Source organism: Hylobates moloch, unplaced genomic scaffold, assembly GCF_009828535.3.
Source record: "Hylobates moloch isolate HMO894 unplaced genomic scaffold, HMol_V3 SCAFFOLD_12, whole genome shotgun sequence".
Classification (NCBI taxonomy): domain Eukaryota; kingdom Metazoa; phylum Chordata; class Mammalia; order Primates; family Hylobatidae; genus Hylobates; species Hylobates moloch.
In genome coordinates, this window is record NW_026652287.1 from 93,361,649 (window position 1) to 93,376,105 (window position 14,457).

At 38.6% G+C, this 14,457-nt stretch overlaps 1 protein-coding gene and 1 long non-coding RNA gene across 2 annotated transcripts in view; one reads left to right on the top strand and one right to left on the bottom strand.

Annotated features, from left to right (window-relative positions):
- Nucleotides 1-14,457, bottom strand: part of UBE2N (ubiquitin conjugating enzyme E2 N) — a 32,540-nt gene that overhangs the window by 11,804 nt on the left and 6,279 nt on the right. The gene's annotated exons all lie outside the window — the stretch shown is intronic.
- LOC131380724 (uncharacterized) lies at nt 1,563-4,587 on the top strand. Its single transcript, XR_009208844.1, has 3 exons — nt 1,563-1,664; nt 2,686-2,748; nt 4,495-4,587. It is a non-coding gene; the product is annotated as an uncharacterized LOC131380724 (long non-coding RNA).

The window sequence follows — 14,457 nt, forward strand, 5'->3', positions numbered from 1 at the left end:
ATGAAAAAGGTAAATTTAAGCCATAATGTCATACTTTTTTTTTTCTTTTTGAACTGGCAACCAGAAAAGTATAGTCTTATTAAGATAAAAATAGGAAAAAAAACTGCTTTATTTGACTGAAAAATTGGTATATATTATTTTGACTTGGAATTATCAGATGGTAAACCATTTTGCCTATCTTTGATAGTGCATGAAATCAACATGCTCTAAAATGTTTCGTGACTTTGAAATATAAATTTACTTACAAACGTTTATTCATTGCTTATTTTGTTCATGGCATTGTGGTATTAAACAACCGGAAGGAAGAGTAAAACTTCTTGGCATCCAGCAGTTTATTTCATTGTGAGTAGTCAAGGTCTTAAGAGAAGGTACAGGACGTGTGAGTTAGGATACTATTAATATATGAAGAGCAGAACCAGATTACAGGGCTATTATGTTCTTCTTTATTTCTAAAGACATTTTTTAAGTTTTCTGGAAAGATTAAAAACCTCATCTCCATCTTTTTTACCTCTTTGTTTTTTCAAAGATTTCCAAATATTGGCATCACAGCTAAAGATGGTGTCAACTATTCCTTCATAAAACACTCATGAAGTTCTTGGTGGTAAAAATGTCCTTTGAATATTCAGCACTATAATTAGTAGACTCATGGCAGTTAAGCGTCTCCATTTTCTATGGTTCCTGATTTGATGAATGACATAACACTTCATTGCCTGAACTTTTCTTAGCACCAGCTCAAAAAATAAAAATAAGACTTTAGTGATTTAAATAATGTAGCTGTCTATCTTAATGAACTCTGTATCTCAGGAATGATTTGACAGTGATATCTCAGAATGCTGAATGAAAAGAAAGGACCTAGCTTAGTAACACAGTTCATTGGGACTGCTGTGTGCCATGGTCCTCAAGGCACTATTAACAAACCCATTGCATATTTTAGGTTCTGGGAGTGGGTATATAACTTAGCAGGCGAGGTAGGAAATGTTCTTCTGTATTCATCTTGAATTAAAATTAGGGAAATTTTTTAAAAGCCTGTTTTATGTGGTGAACACTAAAATCATAAGATTTATTAGCAAAAACTAGTGAACTTGGTTTTTTTCTTTGATCCAGCTTTTATGTAAAAAATTATGTAGATTGTGGGTTTTTTTCTTCCATAAAATTTTACTTGTTTTTTTCAAGTTGGTCATTCATTTCAGGCCCTTATGTGTAATTTTAGTCATTTGTCTATGTTAACTATTAAACAATGGTAAAAATTCCCCCACTCATTCCTATGTTCCTTTAGCTCCCACTCTTTAGTATAATGTTGGAGCTGGGAGATTAAGAAAATTGTAAAAATTTTAAGTAACTTGTAGAAAAAGAAAAACTTACCTGTGGTCACACAAAAGGACTGCCTGGAAGCATTTAGGGCAAAACGAGGTTGGTAGTATGCATGCAGCACTCCTTGCGCATCACAAGCAAAGAAATAACCCATTCTGGAGAGAACTGCAGTAGTTACCACTAAGATAGCAACAGAGTTCTAGTGGTAGCATTCTGCGCTTGACATCAACAATCACACCGCACACACTGTGGAATGTGTTACACACAGTGTGGGCAGTGAAATCATCGTGATGTGATTCTGAAGTTTGTTCCTGGCTCCCTCTTTTCTTTGGCCCTCCTGAAGAATGTGTGAGGTACCTAATAACTCTTAATATCATTTCTGCTTAAACTAGCCAAAGCTGGCTTCTTTTGGTTGCTAAAAATAAAGTCTAAACTCAATAGGAAAGGAAGTGAAGAAAAGGTTAAGAGTTAGCAGACCAAGACAGGAGGGGGTTGGGGGCTGGTAAATAAGTTAAGAAGCTAAATATCTCTTTGGGATTAAATGAAGTCAAAAGTCACAAGTCAACTAAACTCTTTATCAAAGAACTTCTACTTAAAAGCTTTTAAAGGAGGAGCTAATTTCACACTAGACAGTTAAATTCAACTAAGCAGCCTGGTGTACCTAGCATGGGGCAGGGAAGAGGCTCAAGAGTTAGCACATCTGAATTTAATTCCAATTTTAATTGTACCAATGTGATATGTGACCATAGACAAATCGTTTACCTCTCCAGCCTTCTAAAATGTCCCTTGAACATTTAAAAGGTTCTCTATAGCACCAAAATTGACTGAACACTTTATTATTATTAGAATGAGTTAAATCTTATTGGTATATGCTTCTTTCTACTGGAAGGTCTCCTTTTGTAATAATATTCTTTAGGCCTATAATTACTGTTTTAGTCTTCCCTGCTGAAGGAGAAGGATATTATGAACTGTAATCCTGGTATTTATGCCAAAGTTCAGTATCTAAATAAAGAGAAAATTTGTTGCTAAGGGCACCTGCTTTTTTCCCAAGTTTTTTTCACTTGCTCATTAAAGAAACACATAAAATTATTCTAAATAAAATTAGCCATTCTCCTAATAACCAAAATCCAATTAACATTCTAGAATTTATTTTTGTTCTGATAAAGACAAAAGCCCTTAAAAACAGTTTAATATGTTTACATTTTTTCACTCCTGTGTCACTGCAGCCACTTTCCTCAAGGCTGGTTGATTTACAGACAAATCAATCCTCTTTAAAAACCATATGGCATAAACAGGTACTTTTCCTGGCCCACAAGCTAGTGACTATACTAGTATAGCTACCATGTATTTACTTACTCGACCTTTTTTCTTCAGGTTACTTCTGGTTTCAAATGCAGCAATCACAACAAAATTTAATGCCTGAGGACTCCATAATAGGTAAGGCAAGACAAGAACAGATGGAAGCAGAGCAGTTGAACTTTTCAGCGAAGCAAACAAAAAAACAAGTTACATTTCCCTCAGATTTGCATTCTCAATCCAATTGTGCCACTAACACAATTTTGTATAAAATCCAAACCATCAGGAAAGAAAAATTAAAACAGTCTTTCACACTCTGCATACTAACTCTGAGATAAATTAGGAAGCATGAAAGCATGCAGATATTGGAGGGTTGTCTCCCACCCAGTAAGCATCCTCTCTCAGGGCTAACCACACCGCACAGCTTCAGGAGAGGACTATTCGTATGACAGTCTGCACAAATGGCGCCGCTTGAAGTTATACAGTGAAATACTTTGGATTAAAAAATAAAACTTCAATTTAGCAGTTGCAAAGATCAACTTTATTATTACCTAACCCATGGAAAATGGATTACACATATGATAATTTTAATGAAATCAAAATGTTATTTACCCAAAACATCCCATTTTGCTATCCACTGTCGGTAAATGAACATTCACTGTGCTTTCACAAAATCTATGCCTCACTTCAGAGAGTTACATTTAATGTTATCTATTTTGTGAAACAAATACATAAATGAACAAACCATTTCCCCACACACTAGGAAGACATTCAATCTTTTTATGTTTATGGTGAAGCAGCATCTTTGCAAAGTCAGAAAACAGTAATAACCAACACTATATAAGGCTCAGTATTATGTTAGGGTCTGTTCTTTACACTCTAATCCTTCCAATTACTATAGAGCTAGATTAGTATATTAAGCAGATAAAGAAGCAAAGAGGTCAAATGAGGTTGCCCAAGCGAATATTTGGCAGAGCTAGAAATCAAACTCAAGAGTCTGGCCTCAGATTCTTTGTTCCTGCCATACATAAACATACATTTCATATTCCCTAAATCAGTGTTTTGCTCTAGAGAATTAGGAAGTAAGGCTCTCTGAGCCATAAAACATTATTTTAGTCATGAAAAGCAGCATTTCTACCATCTTGAAAGTCAACTGTCAATTAAGAGGTCAGCAACAGACTACAATAGGAATGAACGTTCTGTAAGCCATCCCTTACATACTTTGCTACCTTACTGTCTCTCCAACTAAACTAGTTCCTAGAGATCAAGGCCTGTGTCTAACATTTGCAGACCCAATGCTGGACACCAGTGTGTCTCGCATTTCTTACTGGTTAATGAACAGATCAACTGCAGAACTACCTGAGACCAACCCCACGGAGCAAGGAAAATCACTGACTGGGTAAAAAGGAAATTCAAGAACTTCCAAAAATGGTAGGCCTAGCCAAGCGGTGACTGTAAAGAGCAGGAGTATGCAGAAAAAAAAGACTTGCAAGACTCCAGACCGAATCTTTACAAACTATTTCACATGTCTGTCCAAAAGCCTTAGCTTTGACACTATCCCTACAGGTCATACACTTAAATGGACCAATTACGAAGCACCAGAGATACCAGCCTTATCACTTCTTTTGCCCCTCAAGGCAGCTTCAACAATCTAATAAGCATTTTCCTCAATTTAAAAAAGTGATAATTGCCTCAATAATCACGAGTTGACATATTAAAGATGATTCTTTCCCCTACCTCAAGGTTTTGGGAAGAATCTGAAATGAAACAGCTTGGTTAGAGACTTTAATATTTCACAGATTATCAATTAGGTCTGAAATTTGAACAGTCTTAAGAGATCCAGCTGGAGTAAATTACTCAGAATTTTTCATTCTTCTGTGATTTCAGATTATCTCGTCCCGCACTACTATGCCAGAGGAGGAAATGATCCAGACAACTCAGATTTTAATGTAACTGAAATAAGCACAAACTTACACATTAGGGCTGATGTATTACAATAGGGTACTCATGGACAATAATACTGGGTCAAATTCATCCACTTCATGTGGACAGCTTGAGTCTCCAAAAGAATGCGACAATACATTCAAAGAATATAAATGCTGGAATCAGTTCTTGCTAGCAACACGAGCCAGCAATGTATTATGTGAAACTGCATCCAAAAAAAAAAATAAAGCTACAAAGTCATAAAAATAGCCCTGAGAATAACTAATTTAAATAGTGTAAGTAAACAGTTTTCTTGAGGAAGGTAATCGGGTGGCTGGAACACAGGAGACACCCTGCAAGTCAAACAAGCTTAATCAAAACAAGAGCAAAAAACCCTATAAAACCCCTAATCTGACAAGTCTGAAGTCAAGCCACATACTGCCACATCTCAAGGGCTTCTTCCCCATCCTTATCTATCATAGGCTGGGCCAGGCCAGGCAGTTTTCTAAAAAATCTCTGCCTTAGGAAACTAGTAAGTCAGATAAAAAGTCAATCAATGTCTCTCACTTTCCTTCTACACTTTTGTGATTCTGGAGGTGGGACTCTGCCAGGGGCTCCTAGTTTAAGTCTGCAGATAAGGGGGTGTTAAGGGAAAACTGCGAGAGAGGACAGTGCTGTCTCCCCTCTCGTGGGTGCATCAGTTTTGAGACAGTCTCCTCTGTCGCCAGGTGCAGTGGATGCAATCTCGGTCATGCAAGTCCGCCTCCGGTTCACTCTCCAGTAGCTGGGACTACAGGTGCCCGCCACCACGCCCGGCTAATTTTTTTGTATTTTTAGTAGAGACAGGGTTTCACCGTGGTCTCTCGATCTCCTGACCTCATAATCTGCCCGCCTCGGCCTCCCAAAGTGCTGGGATTACAAGCGTAAGCCACCGCGCCCGGCCCTGATTTTTTTTTTTTTTTAAGCTCATTGGCTATCATTAGTGTTAGTGTATTTTATGTGCGGCCTAAGACAATTCTTTTTTTTTTTTTTCTTTTGTCGCCCAGACTGGAGTGCAGTGGCACGATCTCGGCTCACTGCAGCCTCTGCTTCCCAGGTTGAAGCAATTCTCCCACCTCAGCCTCCCAAGTAGCTGGGATTACAGGCGTGTGCCACCAAACCGGCTAATTTTTGTATTTTTAGTAGAGACAGGGTTTCACCATGTTGGCCAGGCTGGTCTCGAGCTCCTGACCTCAAGGGATCGGCCCGCCTCGGCCTCCCAAAGGGCTGGGATTACAGACGTGAGCCACCGTGCCCAGCCACAAGACAATTCTTATTCCAATGTGACCCAGGGAAGCCAAAAGGTTGGAAACCCCTGTTCTAAAGCAATGCAGGCTTCAAATGTGACTAGTTTTATGAGAGCCAATACAGATTACCTATCTCCTAAAAATTCTACCTTGCTTCCCTTCAGCACTGTCATTTTTTAAAAGATTTTATTTAGAAAACACTTCAGCTAAAATATTTACAAAGGAATGAAGTACTAATACATGCTACAATATACATGAACCTTGAAAACATGCCAAATGAAAGAAGCCAGAAAGACAAGGCCACATATTGTATAATTCCATTTATATGAAGTGTGTAAAATAGGAAAATCCATAGAATTGGAAAGCAGATAAATGGTTGCCAGGGGTTGAAGGTAGAGTGACTGCTAATGGGCACAGGGTTTTTCTTTTTGGGGTGACAAAAATCTTCTAATTAGCAAGTGATGATGATGTACTGCTTTGTGAATATATGAAAAACCATTCAACTGTACACTTTGAGTGGGTGAATTTTATGGTATGAGAATTATACCTCAAAAAAATAAATGAAGCATGAGTTTTCCTTCAATATTCAGTGAGATTTTGGAATCTTACCGATGAATTAGAGATTGGAATAGTAAAAGTAAGTGAAGAGAAAATAATTTATTAATATCTATTACTTGACTATTTAGTATATAACATATTCACAGCATGTTAACAGAGTTTTCAGTTTTTTGAGACAGGATCTTCTCTGTCGCCCAGGCTAAAGTATAGTGGCACAATCTTGGCTCACTGCCGCCTCAACCTCCCAGACTCAAGTGATCCACCCATTTCATCCTCCCAACTAGTAGCTGGGACTACAGACGTGTGCCACCACACATGGCTAATTTTTGTATTTTTTTGTAGACATGGGACTTCTTTATGTTGCCCAGGCTGTTTTCGAGTCTTGGGCTCAAGCAACCCACCTGCTTCGGCCTCCCAAAGTGCTGGGATCACAGACATGAGCCACCGCACCCAGCCAACAGAATTTTTAGTAATGAATATATATTCATGAACTACACTTCTGAAGAAAAGAAACTTCAAATTAAAAGATTACTTTTGAAGCTAAGTATCTGTGATCCAAGCATAGACATGCTGACTCAAGTTACACAGTCTTAGTTCAAATATCTCCTGGGTCTGGTATGTCTAACCTAGAATGACATTCTACTCCCCCTTTTCTACTTATGCTTCAAAATTCAGCTCAAATATCACCCTCTAAAAACCTTTCCCTAAACCAGTCTTGAGGATTTTCCAGGCCAGTCTGTCATTTCTTTGGTGTTCCCATTGATGCCTTTCTATTCTATATACAAAGCAGCGCTAGCTGTATGATTTTACTTTTGTCTCACATTCTACCCATCTTTGCATTGAAGCCAAGCACTCATATGACCAGTGTTTCTGCAAAGTGTACACTAAAATCAAAAGCAGCTCTTAAAACAACAAAAATATGTTGGGCTGGCAATGTTAAATTTACAAACATCCCCAAATAATTCCGATGTATAACTATGAACTAAGTACTCAGACTAGAAACAAGTGTTCAGAGAAAATAGCCCATAGATTCTTGTCTTGGTATCCTTGACAATACATCAGCAGCCCTGCCAATTAAACTAGGAGAAGAAATAGGCAAGGTCTGGCCAAGTACTTCTCTAATCACAGTCAGTGCTGGCCCCTGAATAGAGCTCACAGCACTTTTAGTTTAAACCTTACCCGAACCACAACACTAAAGACAGGGTCCTGGACAGTGAGCTTTACTTGAAAAAGTGTAGGCCAGGCGCGGTGGCTCATGCCTGTAATCCCAGCACTTTCGGAGGCTGAGGCGGGCAGATCACGAGGTCAGGAGTTCAAGACCAGCCTGACCTCATAAAATACAAAATTAGTGGGCTGGTGGTCATCCTGTAGTCCACTTATCAGGAGGATGAGGAGGTAGAGTGTTGAACCAGAGGACAGAGGGAGACTCTGTCTCAAAAAAAAAAAAAAGAAAACACAAAAGTCAACTTGATATATAAATGAATGCAAGATAACTCTAATATATTTTTAGGCTTACTGAGAAAAAAAAATTCTTGTTTAAAATTAGTCTGATTCAGTGGTACTTTAAATAGAGTCATGCGCTGTATGAGTTTCAGTCAATGATGAACTGCACAAAAGACAGTGGTCCCACAAAATTATAATGGAACTGAAAAATTTCTATTGCCTAGTATTTACTATACTATACTTTTAATGATTGAGTATATTCCTTCTGCTTATTTAAAAAAAAAAAAAAAGTTGACTGTAAAACAGGTTCAGGCAGGTCCTTCAGGAGGTACTCCAGAAGGCATTGTTGTCATAGGAGATGACAGCTCCATGTGTGTTAACTGCCCCTGAAGACCTTCGAGTAGGACAAGAGGAGCTAGAAGACAGTGATACTGATGATCCTGAATAGGCCTAATATGTGTGTGTATGTCTTAGTTTTTCACAAAAAAGTTTTTTTAAAAAAGATTGTAACAGAGCAAAAAGCTTATAGGATATAAAGAAAAAATATTTTTGCACGGCTGTATGATATGTGTTTTAAGCTAAATGTTAATACAAAAAAATCAAAAGTTTAAAAATGTAACTTTATAAAATAAAAAAGTTACAGTAAGCCAAGGCTTATTATTGAAGAAACATTTTAAAAAATAATTTTTTGGTGTAGCCTAAGTGTACAATGCTTATAAAGTCTATCGTAGTGTACAGTAATGTCCTAGCCCTTCAAATCCACTCACCACTCACTCACCCAGGACAACTTCCAGACCTGCAAGCTTCCTTCATGGTAAGTGCCCTATACAGGTATACCATTTTTATCTTTTATACCAGATTTTTACTGTACGTTTCCTATTTTGATACACACATACTTACCACTGCATTACAACTGCCTACAGTATTAAGTACAGTAACATACTAAACAGGTTTGTAGCCTAGGATCAACAGACTATACAACACAGCCTAGGTGTGTAGCATGCTACACTATCTAGGTTTGTATAAATACACTCTATGATGTTCACACAATGATGAAATTGCCTATGGTGCATTTCTCAGAAAGTAACTCCATCGTTAAGTGATTCAAGACTGTATATTTTGCTGGTAAGAAAGAGTAGCAAAGAGTCCCTTCTCACCAGAACCACAAACTTCCTCAAATCCAGGACTGGCTGGGTGGGGAGGGGGAGGAAAAGAATATGCTATCCAGACCAGAGGCATTCCATCTTAAGGTGAACTATGTTACTAAACAGGGTCTCATGTTTGTAGGAAAGCCTCTAATTAAATTACAATAAACAGACTTCTGATTAAAAAAAAAAAAACAAGAAAGCAGCAGGCTCAGTGGCTCACGCCTGTAATCCCAACACTGTGGGAGGCTGAGACAGGAGGATGACTTGAGCCCAGGAGTTCAAAACCAGCCTGAGCAACATAGGGAGACCCTGTCTCTATGTAATATATATATGTATATATATATAAAATACATATAATATATATTATATATAATATAAATTATATATATAAAATATATATACATATATAATATATATAATATATAATATAAATTATATATATAACATATATATATATAATATATATTATGCGTAATATAAATTATATATATATATATATTTTTTTCAAATTAGTTGGGGATGGTAGTGCATGCCTGTGATCCCAGCTACTCAGGAGGCTGAGGCTGCAGTGAGCCATGATCATGCCTGGGCAACACAGTGAGATCCTATCTTAAAAACAAAACAAAACAAAAAACAAAAACACGGCCAGGCGCAGTGGCTCATGCCTGTAATCCCACCACTTTGGGAGGCCAAGGCGGGCAAATTACGAGGTCAGGAGTTCGACCAGCCTGGCCAACATGGTGAAACCTCGTCTCTACTAAAAATACAAAAATTAGCCGGGTGTGGTGGCGGGCACCTGTAATCCCAGCTACTCGGAAGGCTGAGGCAGGAGAATCACTTGAACCTGGGAGGCGGAGATTGCAGTGAGCTGAGATCGTGCCACTGCACTTCAGCCTGGGCAACAAGAGCAAAACTCCGCCTCAAAAAAAGCCAACCAAACAAAACATAACCCCAAAACAAGTAAGCTAAGCACTTAGATCCTGTTCTTAAACATGTTTCCACTTCATGTGTCCAAATGATACAGTATAAAAATACATGCACTGCCAGTTATTATCTAGGAATAGATATGTTCTGGCGTATTCTATCTTCAGTACCCACAGTCTACAGAATCAGACCACCTGGGTTCAAATCACAGCTCTACAAACTAATAAATCCCTCTGTGCAGGTTCCCATAGCAATAAAATAGGAATAATACTAATATCCATACATCATAAAACTGCAATTAGAATTAAGTAAATTAATGCATGTAACATGCTTAGAACAGTGCCTGTTACACAACGCCAATGAAAGATGTTTATTTTTACATAATAAAAATTATATGACCAACCTCACTTCAGAACAGTTGCCACACTGCATGCTGGTGAATAGGTCACAGACTAAACACGAATTGCATAATTAGAAACACTTTGTTTGCCTAACAATTCTTGATGCCAACTCTTTGAACACAGTCATTAAACAGTAATAATTATTTTTCATGAGACCCTGATTCTGTTATCCATCACATACTATATTTCTAGATGATGCCATGCTTCCTGTCTCTCCTTCTAGCTTTCATATCTGCTGCCCCATGTGCCCAAAACTCACCCACACTCCCTCCTTCTCTTGGCCCGGCAAACTCTTACTCTTCAAGTTTAAAAACACTTCCTCGGCTGGGCACGGTGGCTCCTGCCTGTAATCCCAGCACTTTGGGAGGCCGAGGCAGGCGGATCACAAGGTTCGAGACCAGCCTGACCAACATGGTGAAACCCTGTCTCTACTAAAAAATACCACAATTAGCCGGGTGTGGTGGCAGGCACCTGTAATCTCAGCTACTCAGGAGGCTGAGGCAGGAGAATTGCTTGAACCCGGGAGGCGGAGGTTGCAGTGAGCCAAGATCACGTCACTGCATTCCAGCCTGGGCCACAGAAATTTCATGTTTCATGACTGTGTTTTCCATTACATAGGGATGCCTTTCTTGTTCACCTGGCTTACCGGTAAATGCATATTATGCATTCAATGAATGTCCAATTAATTGAACTGAAAAAAAAATCTCATGAATGGATAAAGAGATACACAAATCACAAGGTACAGAAAACTGAAATTTGGCCTTGGGATCGGCCTATGTTACTAAAACCACTTTGTCCCTGCCTCATACTAAGATGGTAATCTAGCTGTCTTTAAGAGTCACAAAAAAACAAAACAAAAACAGCTACTTACTAACATTTTCCTGAGTATAAGCTATAATCTTAAGAAAGTTATAGAGCAATAAAAAAATCACCAGTAGTCTCATGATATAAATTTGTTACAGTTCTTTCTAGTGTTTCCTTAACTACAATGCCTTCAATCCCTAGAACTGTAAAGACTTTGAAAATATAAATTCATTTGCCCAAAATTAACCAAACTGACAGAGACATAATGTGAAGGTATTGAAAACTAAAAAAAAATCTGAAAATCTAAAGACAACATAGCCAATTGTTTCAATGCAAAATATGTCAATCTTAGATTCTGAAACCAGTATCTAAAATTACTTTAAATTACAGTAGAATCCTAATTGTTCAGAAGCATCTCAGTTACTGGCCAATTCAAAACTGTAAAAATGTCTGTGCCTAAGTACTCAAATTTTAGAATAGCTTCATCCAGGATTATTTTTTTTTGAGACGGAGTCTCACTCTGTTGCCCAGGCTGGAGTGCAGCGGCGCGATCTCGGCTCGCTGCAAGCTCTGCCGCTCCCAAGTTCACGCCATTCTCCTGCCTCAGCCTCCCGACTAGCTGGGACTACTGGCACCCGCCACCACGCCCAGCTAATTTTTTTGTATTTTCAGTAGAGATGGGGTTTCACCGTGTTAGCCAGGATGGTCTCGATCTCCTGACCTTGTGATCCTCCTGCCTCGGCCTCCCAAAGTGCTGGGATTACAGGCGTGAGCCACCGCGCTTGGCCAGGATTTTTAAAAAATATTAAATGCCCCCAATGGTGTCATGTAGCCCTTGAAAGAATGAATAATAATGAAGTATTTCTGTTGATTCTGAGGACTCTTAACCAATTATCCAGTTCTTCCAACCACACAGTCATGTTTCTGCCACAAGAGACCCTAGGGGCATCAATCACTTCACTTGGGAAGAAATTTTAAAAGCTGCTAAGATTTGAGCTGAAGTTAAAAGATTCCCTATTATTTCATCCCCTAATTGGTATATCCACGTTGATTCCTTCATACATTACATTTGCAAAGAAAATTTCAACTCTATAATGAAACAACAGTCCAACTCGTTTTTCACATACACACATAAGAATTCTTTTTCTTGATATATTATTACATATACTGTGCCTCTCAGATTTATTTTGTTTTTAGAAAGCAGCACTGTATAAGATACAAATTTGGCACCTAAATCAGAACTATGATTACTATAATTGTAATGTCAAAAACCCCTGCTGGATGCTGCTGTCCTCATTTCCTTGTTTCTAGTATTTATTTCTACAGCACATATGCATTCATAATTCATTATAACAGAAAATACAATGTGTGTTCAGAATCCATACAACTTGAATCTGTAGCATATTTTCTTCTTAAATCCATTTACACAGGTAAACTATCCTATAAGGTATAAGGAAAAACTATCCTATAAGGTATAGGGAAAAAAGAAGAACCGAATTGTACATCAGGAATCTGGTCATCCAACTTCTTTGGCCTCCAAATTCCTCACCAGAGAAAGAATAGGATAGAACAGACATTCTCTAATGTGTAAAACTCTGGTGGCTCACTCCCAGCACTTTGGGAGGCCGAGGTGGGCGGATTACGAGGTCAGGAGATTGAAACCATCCTGGCCAACATGGTGAAACTCGTCTCTACCAAAAATAAAAAATTAGCTGGGTGTGGTGGCACGTGCCTGTAATTCCAGCTACTCGGGAGGCTGAGGCAGGAGAATCGCTTGAACCTGGGAGGTGGAGATTGCAGTGAGCTGAGTTCATGCCACTGCACTCCAGCCTGGCGACAGAGCGATACTCCGTCTCAAAAAAAAAGTCTGGTTTTAAGAGTGGTCATTAACACGTGTGGAAAAAATTCCAAACTTCAGCAAAGCAAATGCATAACATTTCCAGTCACAGTCATTTAGCACAATGAATACTAAAAGTGCTTGATAATTTGACAAAACTTAATTTCGATTGTGCAGGAGTTGATCAATCTGGACTAAAGGAACTGCTTGACACAGAGGAGCTTAAAAAAGAATACTGAACTGACTGCTATTTTTAACTTACTTTCAGTTATGTTCACATTTCATAATCAAAACATTAGATAGTATATTAAAACAGTATCTTTAGAGCCTGAAAGTTTAATCACTACCAAAAGCAGTCCAGGGATTCTTAACATGGAGCACATGGAGACCTAGGGAATCCACAAATAAACTTGGCAAGAATCTGAATCCCCAGAAGTCATACGTTAAAAAAAATAGCTTTTTTTCCTAGGAAGAGGTCAGAAAATTCTTAAGTGAGACAACTGAAAGAACTAAAGAACCACTGTTCCTGGTCAAATTTTTTACAAGTTTGTTTTTAAATTCCAAAGGTGATTTTAATTACAACTTATAACAAATCCGTCTTCATCATAATGAGTTTATTTTTTTTATTTTTATTTTTAAGAGACAGGGTCTTGCCTCTATTACCCAGGCTGGGGTGCAGTGGTGCCACTAATAGGTCACTGCAGCCTTGGCCTCCTGGATTCAAAGGATCCTCCTGCCTCAGTCTTCTGTTAGGATTACTGCATGAACCACCATACCTGGCTAAGTTCCCCTGCCCCCACCCGGAGGTAGGTATATTTCTGAAACATCATGGTAACTTTTCCATGCCTTTTTTTAGTTGGAAAAAAACATTATCAGAAAAGTATTTTCAGAGCTTAAAACAACAGGTAGGCCAGGCGCGGTGGCTCACGCCTGTAGTCCCAGCACTTTGGGAAACCGAGGTCAGCAGATCACCAAAGGTCAGGAGTTCGAGACCAGCCTGACCAACATGGTGAAACCCTGCCTCTACTAAAAATACAAAAATTAGCTGGGCATGGTGGCATACACCTATAATCCCAGCTACTAGGGAGGCTGAGGCAGGAGAATTACTTGAACCCAGGGGGCAGAGGTTGCAGTAAGCCGAGATCACGCCATTGCACTCCAGCCTGGGCAACAACAGCAAAATTTCATTTCAAAAAAAGAAAAAAAAAAAAAAAAAGTCCAACGCAGAGAGTAAAGCTACTCCAGAGGCTGAGGCAGGAGAACTGCTTGAACCTGGGAGGCAAAGGTTGCAGTAAGCCAAGATTGTGCCATTGCACTCCAGTCTGGGCAACAGAGCAAGACTCCTGTCTCAAATAAATAAATAAATAAATAAATGGTGAGTTTTCTAAATCACTTTTCTTACCAAAAAAAATACCTTATGCACTAGAATACCTATCAAATGAGTGGCTTTTAAACAGTAATAGGAAAAAATAATGCGTGTACTTCAAAAAATCCTATTAAAAAAGTAAACTCAAGTCTCAATGTAA